We start from the raw sequence: 12309 nt of genomic DNA on the forward strand, positions 1-12309 counted from the left end.
CACACACACACACACACACACACACACACACACACACACACACACACACACACACACACACTCACAAGCGTGTGCGCGCCAAAACTATATCAGCTGGGCCTGGGCCCCTGTAATCACCTCTCAAACCTGGAGGGAGAATTTTACGGAGCCCGCCATGATCGATATTTGCCGATCCGTCCTCCCATATCAACCTCAAATAAAAGTAGAGAGCAGGAGACAGGTCAGCGGAGGCGGGTCATGGGGAGGTCTGCCGCGGCCTGTTTGATGTCTGCCAAAGTGCTCATCAGTGTGTAGGAGCGGCCTCATCTCTGCTGTGCAGGACACAGCGGGTCATCGCCACCTCACCCTGTGCAACGCACGGCTGATTGTCTTGCTGTCGGGGCGAGCGGATTGTTTTTTTTGGTGTGTGAGCGCGTGTGTGTTTTTTTTTGCAGAGGTGAGAGGACGTGGATCTTTCCTGCAAGCTGGGCTCCGGTTTTTAATGGGGCCCCAGCTCCAGCACCTTGTGGGTCGTACAGCTCGTCAGCCCACTCAGACCAGCCTGTTGATGAGGAGGGGGAACCCGTATAAAATCCCCCCACCCCCCCCCCCCCCACCCCCTCCTCAGAGGATGCTCTGCCAGTCCTCGGCTCGTGTGGTTACTGTATTTTTATTCACCGCATGCTGTCCGTACCACCTCGTCCTTCGCATTCTCCAATGCGCTATATATTGCGATGTTGGGTGGAAATAGTGCAATCCTCCAGCCCAGCCCCTCGCGCCTCAGAAGCTGTGGTTAAATGGTACATGGCTTTGAAACATAAGGTCTGTAAGTACAAGCTTAGCCACCAGAGCATTATAGCATTTAGGGCAGGATATTGGCTGTGTGCGCTGACATAGTGATATAATTAGGTCGTAATAAATAAGCGAGGCAATGGGGAGTGAAGCCACGTCTCTGCAGTGGTCATTAGAGAAACCACATAGGCTGTTTAAAAAAAAAAGAAGTCACCTGTCTACCTGAAAGTACACGCACTCACACTGTTTCTCTCGCACGTGCACAGACACCTTTTCTTGTTCCTCTTCCTTCTCTCTTTCTCTGTCCTTTCTCCCTCTTTTTCTGCCCCCTCTTTTATCTCTCTCTCTCTCTCTTTCACACACACACACACACACACACACACACACACACACACACACACACACACACACACACACACACACACACACACACACACACACACACACACACACAGTGGCCTACTTGCCGACTCCATACAGCCTATCAGGAGCGTTCTGAACTCTACCCAGAAGCCTTGGCCCTTTAAGTGAGCTAACTGGGGTGGTTGTAGGCTCAAACCACTTTAATTAGTACACTTATTGCACAGCAAGGGCAGGTATGAAGGAGAGGCCTCGCAGTGCCGTTTTTTCCTCAGATTAAGACTTGTTTCCGAGAGGGCTGCAACCTCCGGCACTGACCTGGTAATTAACTTCATTTAGCTCGTCATTCTCTTCTCTTAGTTTTGGCAAACGCTCTTCTTGTCTGACATCCCTTTTGGTAACAGTTGCAGAATCAGTTAATCTCGTCTGTCTGTACTTTATCTCCACCGTTCCCTGCACAGCATACCAATGTTCATGTGTTTTGCGCGCGCTACCTGCTGTTCATCTTGGCGGCATGCATGTGCATGAGTGGGCTGTAATGAGTCAGGCATTGGGTTTTAATAAGCAGAGCTTTACCCAAAGATCCTTCAGTGATTTGCATCCATGTCGGACAAGACGCACAAAGCAGGGTGATTGATTTATGGCTCGTTCCATGTTGGAGCGGGCGTTGGAGAGAGAGAGAGAGATGGTGAGAAAGGAGGGAGAAAAGGATAGAGAGATGGAGAGAGAGAGAGAGAGGCCATAGATTTATTATCAAGCTCAGTGACAAAGGGAGGAAGAGAGTGTGCATATGTTAATCCGCTGGCTGAACGATGATCAAAGAGTGGAACAAGCTGAGCCTTGCTGATCGCCTCGGGCCAAACAATGCTCGCCAAGCAGCTGGGAAAGTGTGCAGACGAGGAGTAAACAGATAGTTATAAAAATCAATAGCTGAGGTTTGGGCCGCGGCATGGTGTGAAGGTCAAAAGAGGATGTTGTCCAAAGGCATGGGGAGAGAAAGGCTTGGAAACCAGGGGGCACCTTTAGACCAATTTAAGAGAAATGGTGTGTTTGCAGTGAAGTTGGTGGAGGCCTCGGTAAAGTTCAAGCTCGGGTTATGGCTCTGCTGCCCGGCTTACTGCAAAAGAAAAAAGATGCAGTGAAAAACAAAAGCCATCAGCTTCGGCTCGAGAGTCAAACATCTAAGAACGTGTTCTCTCCCCGGGTGCATTTCGTGGGCAGCGGTACGGCTGTTTGATCACGCTACACGTCATTGGGTGGAGGACCTCACGTCAGCTCATTTGGGTTTCAAAGAAAATGGGATTTCTTTTTGAGTGTCAAAACACCTTGTATTGGCTTTGTTTATTCATTGTATGTTATCTTCTTCTTTACACTGACCCAAAGTATTCCCCGAGGGCTGCAGCCTCTGGTTCTCATGCTGGTCGGTTGGTTGCTTTGGGAATAATGTGCTTTTTCTGTGATCCTATTCACTTTTTTTGGTTGGAATGGGTATTTTCCCCCTTTCCCCCCTAAACTGTGTGATTCTCCAGCATGTCATCGTATAAATAGGATGGATAGGTGATGATCGGTCTGTCTTTCATCAAGAATAAAAGTCGTCCTTTAGCTTCCTTGCCTAGAGTAGCCTATCTCTGTTCAAAGATGCAGCTGTCACCACGCTGCGTTTATGTTCTGTGAGTGAGTTAATTATAAATTCACTGCATTGTTTTCCTGAAGTTGAATAATTAAGATGACTTAGCTTTTTAGCCCCTAGATTTGCGTCTGTTGACTTTTTTCTACTTTTGAAGCGAAGTGTTTTGTGATTAGTCATTTTGTTTAATCTTGTAATGATGCCATCCCCTCAGGCTAAATGCCTGATAGTGCTTACCAGTTTATTTATTCATTTGTACTTTTTGACGTGTTAATCTGCATAAACGGCGCAGGGCTCCACCAGGACCTCCTAACGTCTCTCTCCACCTGCCAATCACAACAATTCCAAAAGCAGGAACTGAAGTGTCACCTGATCGGGGGCAGATCGAGGCCTGTCTGTCAGTCAGTCAACCTCAGTCCAGCTTCTCCTGTCAAGGAAAGATTGATATTTGGCATTCATCTCCCTCAAACGACTTCAGCATTAATTAAGCGTAGCACGGTTTCACACCACTGTACAAATAATAATTATTAGGCTAAGTGTTAGGCTTCACTGCTCTGCTAAAGGATTGTAATGTTCAGTGGCGTAATGTTACTTAAGTACATTTACTCAACTACTGTACTTAAGTACAATTTTGAGGTATTTTTACTTTACTGGAGTATTTCCAATTGATTATTATGACAAAACATACATTAACCACTTAACATACAGCCCTATATACATTTCGGCCATTTGAAAATAGCCGATCTACAAGCTCACATTGTGAGCTTGTAGATCTGCTATTTTCAAAAGATTTGTATACATTTTATACATTAGAAAACTTTCTACTTTCGGTATTTTAAGTTCATTTTCGATATAATATGTACTTTCACTCAAGTCAATTTTTACTTGTAACAAAGTATTTCTACATTGCAGTATTGATACTTTTACTTAAGTAAAGGATGTGAGTACTTTTTCCACCACTGGTAATGTTCCAAATGAAATGGAGTTTAAACATTGCAATCACAACATATCACAACATATAAATCAGCATTCATAAGACTTGACTGCGAAACTTGCTAGAATCTGTAAGCACAAGCTGTGCGGCGAGTTGACAACAGGCCATACGTCAAGAGGAATTGGCTGACCTCTTGGTGCAGAGCGGCCTGGCCATTAGCAAATCCCCCAGAATGTTGTTGGACAGTCGGAGACCTATAATTTACTGTAGCGTACGCTCAGTTAGCCCTACAGCAGGCCTCTGGTTATCTGATGCAAATGTTCCCGAATGAAACGAATGGGAAATATCAACAAGCTCTGAGTAATTGTGGCTGATAAAAAATGCATGGGGGTTGTGGTGGTGGTGGACCTGCTTCCCGCAGACGCAGAGAAGTTATCTCTCATTACTTGGACCGTGATAAAGTGTACCGACTTCAGCGTCAAGCTAAAGCAATGCATTCAGCTCTGTCTAATAAAGCCTTCTTGCATACCTCGCACTTACTCTTGCGATCCATTTGCAATGGTTTGTTATGGAGGAGAAATATTGTTAGTGGCTGAAACCATTAATTCTCTCTCTCTCCTCTCTCTCTTTCTCTCTCTCTCATGGTTAGACGCTTGTCTCCGTAGTAAAAAAAAAGATCCTGCATATGAAGTCTGGATGTTTTATTCATTGTAAAAAATTTAATTCATATACAAGCGTGAATGTACACCATGTCAGGCTTTTCTCAATAACAACCCCCAGAGTGCACTTTAAAACGTAGTGTCTGCACCAATTCCTCATTGGTGTTGTGTGGGTTCTGATGTCTATTAGCTCATTTTCAACAGTGACTTGACTTGAATACGTTGCTGCTGTATATGTGTTTTGTTGCAGAGCCACAACGCGGGGCCTTGGTCCTTATCTCCGCTTTCTTTCCCTGTGTGTCAGGACTCAGGACAAACGCTAATTTAATCTGCCACGGAAAACAGCTGTTTGCAGGCAACGCTCCGCCGTGTGACAAAAGAAATGTGAATCATAATGAGGGTGACACAACACCTGTCACTGCGCGCATAGCAGGTGATCAAAACTCTATGCAACAAATACATGAAGCTATATATACAAACTGTATACTGTATAATATTGTTTTTAAATAGTTGCCTTTTGTAGCTGCCATAATATGTTATAATTTGGTTCTATTTTGATTCCTTATTCTTATATAATTTATTTGCCCTGAACTTGGGTTTCTAATGAAATTGAGGTTCCGGAAGTGCTTATTATATTCTCTTGATTGTGCTGGAACCCTTTATATGGTGTGGTTTCATTGAGACCCACAAGTGTGCAACACCAACACTTCCGCTCATTGACGGAGCGTTTGAACGTGTCGCAGGACAGAGAAAGGTTTGTTTGTTTGTTCCTGAATTGCGTCATCAGTCAATATTATATGGTTTGAATATTGGGTTAAGTTAATTGTATTGATTTATTGCAGTTGTATATTGCTGTCTGTTCCTGGGTACTTGGACTCGTCCTCATTACCTTTGGTTTATATGCAGCCAGCGAGGTGTGTTTTTGTACGTTTATTACATTCATGTTGTTCAATGTTTATACTTTATGTTCTATTATTTATGTGCGTGTATTGTTTATGCTTTTTTCGTACAGTTTTACGTTGGATAATTGTGCCTGCAAGAGTTGCACAATAAATCCACTAGTATGAGAAACAAGCTGTGTCGTTTTGGGACCAAAGGCAGTGATACCTTTACTATAATGCTCTTTAATGCTCTATAAAACTCTGCATTATACAGTAGAACTCCAGAAATATTACTTTACAACTCTCACAAATTCAAGTAATGAAAAATGTTGCTGTATTATTATTAACATGTATTTATTTCGTTGTTGATGTGTAACATTTAAGTGACCTTTTATATATGCATGCCACATCTGCCAGATGAAAGCATCATTAGCACACAGTAAAATCCTCAGTGTTAATTTATCCATTTGTAACTGAGAGTGTATAAATGTAACACTTTGTACACTCTCAGACTCAAATGAACACTCCGGGTTTAACAGTGTAGCAGACAGGGGAGGAAAAAAAAGAAAGACATTTAAAAAGTTGACTCCTCAGATCGGGTTAATGCGTGTGGCAGTGTGCACTGACGTCAACAGCTGTTCTCTAACGAACCCCCTCTGATGACTCATTGACAGAGAGCGCTCCTGATTGCCACTCTCGCTAACTGGGGAAATGTCAGTGTCTGTGCTTTGGCGGGAGGCAAGATCACAGAGTCCCTGCAGCCTCCTGGCTGCCACAACCAAGCCATGATGAAATAGTCGTGGTGTTAATGGATGTGAGAGCCACCCTGACCCTCTCCAAAGAGCTGCCTCTCTGTCTCCATTAAAGGGGGGGGGTTCTTTTGGTGTGGATCAGAGAGTCATGGCGCTCTCTGTGCCAGAGGGACTAGTAGCGAGACAGCGAGGTCTCTCTGTGCGCTCTCTCCGCTCTGAGTCTCCGCCACGCCGGGACCCCACCGCCACCCTTAGGGAGCGCCCGTGGAGGACAAGGCTTTTGCAATAGAAAAACACGCAGATAATAATTAGGTTATTAGCGTGAGGGTGACTAATTACCTAATTGTACTGTCAAAGGGGGCTAACAGGAGGGGGGCCAGGTTGCAAGGTGAGAAGGGGAGCCTGGGGGGGGGGGGGGTCTCTCCCCTCTCTCTCCCTCTCTCTCTCGCTCTCTCTCTATTCTACAGACTTGGCTTGCTGGGTGGGTGGCGAAGTGCACGGTCCCTTACTCTGTGTCTCTTTCCCTGCGGCCTTCCCCCCAACCTGCTGTTCGGGTCCCGGTGACATCTGCTCTGTTGCACGATGTTCCCCCGCCCCCCTCCCCCCCCAAACACCACCTTTCCTTCTTCTTCTTCTTCTTCGGAGGCCGGTGTATCCCCTCCACATGCACACGCACCTCCCTGTGCAGATGTTGCGGTCCCCGGGTCCTGCCTGTGTGGAGCGCGTCAGGCCCGTTTGATGTGTGATGAAACGGAATGGAGCGAGCCGCTCGGGGGCTCTGGGAGCACTGGTGGGGTGTGGAGGGTGGAGGGGTTTACTGGGAAAGAGTTGAGGGACCGATGGATGGATGGATGGATGGATGGATGGTGGTGCTGGATGTTGAGGGGAATGGTCTCATTACAATATCAATCACAGCTTGGGGCCCAGGGTTCGGGACTGGGATGTCCCTCCCCTTGCTGCTGGTCAGGGTCCTCGGGAGGCGAAAGGTGGGGGAGTTGGAGGAGAGGACAGGAGAAGAAAAGAGAGGAGAGGAGAGATGGAGAAGAGAGGAGAAACTAGATGGGCTCTAATAACGGCATGGCTTCCCTGTGTAATCTGTTGCTAGCAATGGATAGCAAATTACTAGGTTTGCAGTTCGGTGGAGTGCATTTCTCCGCCAGAGAATCTCACATCAATATGGGTCATATTTAACGTCCAAATTATGGAGTTCCACGCGGCTCCATATTTAGGAAAGACTGATCGCTGTTACGGTGGATCTGAGATTATGAATTCACAACACGTGACAAAAAATAGGCCTATGTTTAAAAAATTATTATTCACGGAACGTGAATAATATTCGGCGATTGACTTCCTTGGCATACTGTCAGCATGCACACGAAATTTGGCTCAGATTGGTGTAGTGGTTTGCAAGATTAGCCACGGAAAGACAGAAACACACACACACACACACACACACACAAATGTGGGGACGTGCATCCATACATACGGGGGACATACGTACTCTTCTAGGCGGCCCGCCACTTAGGCGGCTCGCCATGAAAAATAGAGGAGAGGCCAGTTTCTTTCTGTTTTTCTCCATCTCTGTCTTTCTGTCCCTCTGCTGTGAATGGGTCTCCCAGCTCTCTGTGTTCCTGTGTATCTCTCTGTCTAATCTCGCTCCCCTTGCAGCATGTTAATTACTGTTGTGAAAGCACAGAAGATGATGATGATGGTGGGGATGATGATGATTACCATTTAGTGCGGGCAGCGCCGCGGCAGGTAGGCAAACTTTAATGGGAGGAAGTGGGTGAGGACGCGCTAGCAGGGGATCAGGTGAAATGACGGATAGGTTAGCAGTTAAAGATCAAAGTGAAAAACAAAGGCAGATTTCAAACGGGCCCAGAGAGCTTGGCAACAGGCCCACAGCTCCTCTGATAATACTTAGATCTATAAATGTTTCTTTCTTTATTTATCTATTTATTTTCTTATTTATTTTTTAAAATTATTCATCGCCATAATAATTTGGGCCTAACAAGCACTTGAGGGAGTCGGCATTCTTTTGCATCTTTTCCCTTCCCGTTTCCTTCAGTTCCCCGTTCCGTGGTGCTGGGAGCTCTGGGATTTGGGGCCACTATTAGAGAGAATTTCTTTTATTTGCTGCTAATGAATGATATGCGTGATGCTATTTTTCCTTTTTTTTCTTGTGTACTTTGTGGGGGTAACTGCGAGGATTGGGGCAGGAGCTGGAGAATTGCACTCTTTTCCAAGGCTTTGTTCATTTAACCCTCTTCTTGCCAGCCGCGTTAGTGCGCAAGGTTGTTATCATCATCTTTACCACATTTCCAATTCAAATGTGCCATCGCACTGCACTTGACTCCACCGATACACAATACTTCTTTGACTTTGTTTTTCCATGTGCAGTTGCTCCGCTTGTTTATGAAATGCGGGTTAACTGGTCAGTAAAAAAAAAGGAAATGCAACGTTAAGTTGTCAATATTCCTGTGCACCATCACATTACTGTACATGTATTGTACACAGTCAAATCCTCTGTGTTCATTTAACACAGAGGAGAATGTATAAATGGAACCAAATGGTCCGGGAATGGTGCATTCGGTTACATTTGTATACTCTCAGAGTTACAAATGGAACAATTAACACAGGATTTTACTGGTTTCCCAGCCGATACAGGAATACGAAGAATTAAGCCGGTTCTTCAGGTTTATTTGTGTGTGCTTTATTTAGATAGTGGAACAGGAACAGGAAACAGGGCGCAAGGGAAAGGACACTCAACGCAACAGGGTCTCCAGCCGGTGTCAAACCCGAGGCCATTGCGATTACATTGGGCACTCCCCTGTCCATTGCACCGATACAGGGACTCTGCCTGAAATGGTTCGCTCCTGTCCCTGCTACAATAATGAATCCATTTGCCTGTCCCAGGATGTCAATATCAAAACATCAGCACAGTCTCTGTCACACATGCTGTAGCTTCAAACACTTGAAAATATATTTTCCTCCAATTGAAGCAACTCTCCCCAGTACATAGTATGATGAAGTGACATCTCTCACTGATCATATTTATTTAAGCTCTCCCTCGCTACATCAACACACAGACGCGCACTAGCTCACATAAAAAGATACACACACACGGACACAAGCAGATATACAGTAAAAATCTTCAGTGTTTATCCATTTGTAACTCTGAGACTTTGAGTCATTTGTACATTTGTGCAGTCTCAGAGCCACACTAACATTGAGGATTTTACTGTGTACATTCGTGCATGTATACACTTGCACATACACAAGGACACACACACACACACACACGCACACAGCAACATAAACTATTTTGCCCGCGGTGGTGGCTGCAGTAGAACATTCCAAATGTTAAAACAGCAGCACACATCAGTGTGCACTGTGTGTAGATGTAAACATGGCCTAGTAATGACCTCCCTACTGACTGGAGAGAGCTGCTCCTGGGCTGTCCCCCCTCTCCCTGTTCCCCTCCCAACTCCTGCTTTGTGTGCTGTGTGTGTGTGTGTGTGTGTGTGTGTGTGTGTGTGTGTGTGTGTGTGTGTGTGTGTGTGTGTGTGTGTGTGTGTGTGTGTGTGTGTGTGTGTGCGTGTGCGTGTGGGTGTGCGTGCGTTTGTGTGCGCGCACGCGCGCGTGTGTGTCCACACCCGGGGGCCAAAAACTTTGAAGTTGCTTCTCTGCCACCTCTGCCTAAATCGGCATCTTCAGATGGGAGTTGATGGAGGCGCTATTGTCTCCCTTTGGAGGGAACTGCAGGAGAGTGTGTGTGTAATGAATGTTTGAGCAGCGGTGATAAAGCCGCTGTTTTCCCATGCTGAGAGTCATGCCAGAGGCTCCACACACGTCTCCCTGCCTGGTCAAGAGGGGAAAGTCCGGTCTGCCCGACCTGATCTTTAGCTCCTACAGTGTGAGTGGACCATGGATGGCGCTTCAGGGAGGATTGGGGGCCTAGAGGTCTGCTGTGTAACGGTTCAGCGCTGGTCCATAACACACCTGAGTGGAAAGGCTGGTCTTTGTAGAGCTGAGAGTACTAAAGCCTGATTTATACTCAGACTAAAATACTGATTTATATTTAGACTAATAACACACCTGAGTAAAAAAAGGCTGGTCTTTGTAGCCCTGAAGAGTACTGAAGCCTGATTTATACTTAGTTGCACGCCAGTGTCACACACCAGAAATAGCAGAAACAGCTCGCAGCGCGTCGCGATGCGTTGTGAGCTTGTAGATTGGTTATTTTTGTTGCGTGACACGGCACACAACCAAGTATAAATCAGGCATAAGGGTTGATATAGACAGATGGAATGCGCATTCATGCCGCTTCCCTTTCTGTTTTGTACTCCAGCGCCTGTGCAAAAAACAAGGTACATTTCCCAGGTTCACTTCCATGTCATGCCTATAAATGACTATAATTGATTTTGGGATCAATTACATCATTCTTCACTCCTCTCTGCGTGGCATGGGTGAAGATTTGACTGTATTTATGGATATAGATGTGGTGCAATTTAAATAAATACAATTCTAGTAGGTTTAAGAATAGGACACTGGCAGAATGAACTAGAGGTCACTTAAAGGAGCACTTCACACACTTCATCAACCGTATCTTCATATAAATGGTCCTCAGACTCTCCACTAATTATAGCTAACTATATTATATGCTAATTATAATATGGCACCATTTCTGTCCACTCACTCTGCGTCTCAGAGGTGGGCTGTGGACATTTCAGAAACCTGCCAAGTGCCTACCAATGACATCATCGGTAGGCAGGTTTGGTAATTTAAGCAAGATTTATTTTTTATTTTTTGATGCAAGAACAATGGCTTCTATTTCAGCATGCTAACTTTCCATTTAGAGAAAGGCAGTAGTTTCTATTATTTTGAAATACCTATCGATGATGTAATTGGTAGGCACTGGCATGTTTCTGAACTGTCCATAGATAGCCCACCTCTGACAGCGTGTAGACAGAAATGGTGCCATCTTATAATAAGCAGTAGTGAGGACCACTTATAAAGGGAAGTTGAAGGTTGCTCCTTCAATGGTGAGTGATCTTAGCGTTGAGATCCTAATGAATGCCATTGAAAGGAAGCCATGTTGATTCCCCTGTCTTTGTTTGCGTCTTCCGCACAGCTTGTTGCTTCCCAAACCACAACATCTGTGTGGTGGGTTGGTGGGGTGTGCGTTGGGGGGGTTTGATGGCAGGCCACATGGGGAGACCCTCCTATCCCTCAGTCTGTCAGCGCACCTGAATGCCGCTGTGGCAGGCCTGCCCAAGGCAAGACCACAGGCTAGGGCCTCCTGTGGGCCTCCACCACGGCTCGCCGACCTCCCCAAGCCCATTAGAGCACCCCTCCTTCCCCGACACCCGACCGGCCCCCACCCAGCCCTCAAGCCCTCTGCCCCAAGATGCCATCGCTCTCAGTCCCTCTACGTGCTAAAATGACTCTATTGTTTTCCACAGAGCATGTCGTGTGTTATGAGAGCGGCTGGGGGCATGTTTTTTTGTGTGTGTCTCTTCTAGTTATCTATTTTTTGCCTTTGCCTCCCTTATCCCCAGGCTGCATGGTTTAAAACAGGCTCATGACTAGCTCTCTCTTCCAATGGTGTGTGAGAGTATTTTTATGGTGTGTCTCTGTAGGAGGCGAACCGTCTACAAATGGGTCTGTCTGTGTGTTTGTTTGTCTGGGGCAAAATCTCGCAACCCGCTGGACCTGATTGTGTTTTCAACAACCCCCCCCCCCACCCCCAACAAGCCCAGAATGTTTGTCTATTTGAATCTTGAATCTCTTAAATTTTCAACGAATATTCTCCAATTTTTGATTAATGTTCGCCTATTACAGTATGACTTGCCCTCAGAATAGGGATGCTACGGTTCTTGAGGTTAACCCAGTTTAAAAATGTCGCAGGCAAACACAATAGAATGTTTTCATTGTATATACACCCCACCCCACGTTCTCAGCATCTGACTTTGCTTTAATGAGACAGGCTCCAGAGCCAACATGATCCCGAACAGCAAGGTGAGCAGGAAATGATCAGATATTCTGTATATCCTTCTGATTCTCTGTCTATTTGAGTCTTTTTGATCTAAATGAATCCACAGTGTTCAGATCGGACGGACCCTGCATGCGAAGCAGACCCTGGGACTGGGCGAGCGTTTCGAAATACCAGGAGAGTTTATCCCATGTTCACCCCCAGTTGTGGATGCAATTTGTGAACGTGAGCTTGCGAAGCATGCCGTAATGGTTCTATTTATAATTAATCACATCTGATTTGCCAGATTGCCGCAAACTTGGGAAATAGAAAATTGGGGGAAGCTTGGTT

This window comes from Gymnoscopelus microlampas (assembly GCF_963454915.1).
Source record: "Gymnoscopelus microlampas genome assembly, chromosome: 21".
NCBI classification, from domain to species: domain Eukaryota; kingdom Metazoa; phylum Chordata; class Actinopteri; order Myctophiformes; family Myctophidae; genus Gymnoscopelus; species Gymnoscopelus microlampas.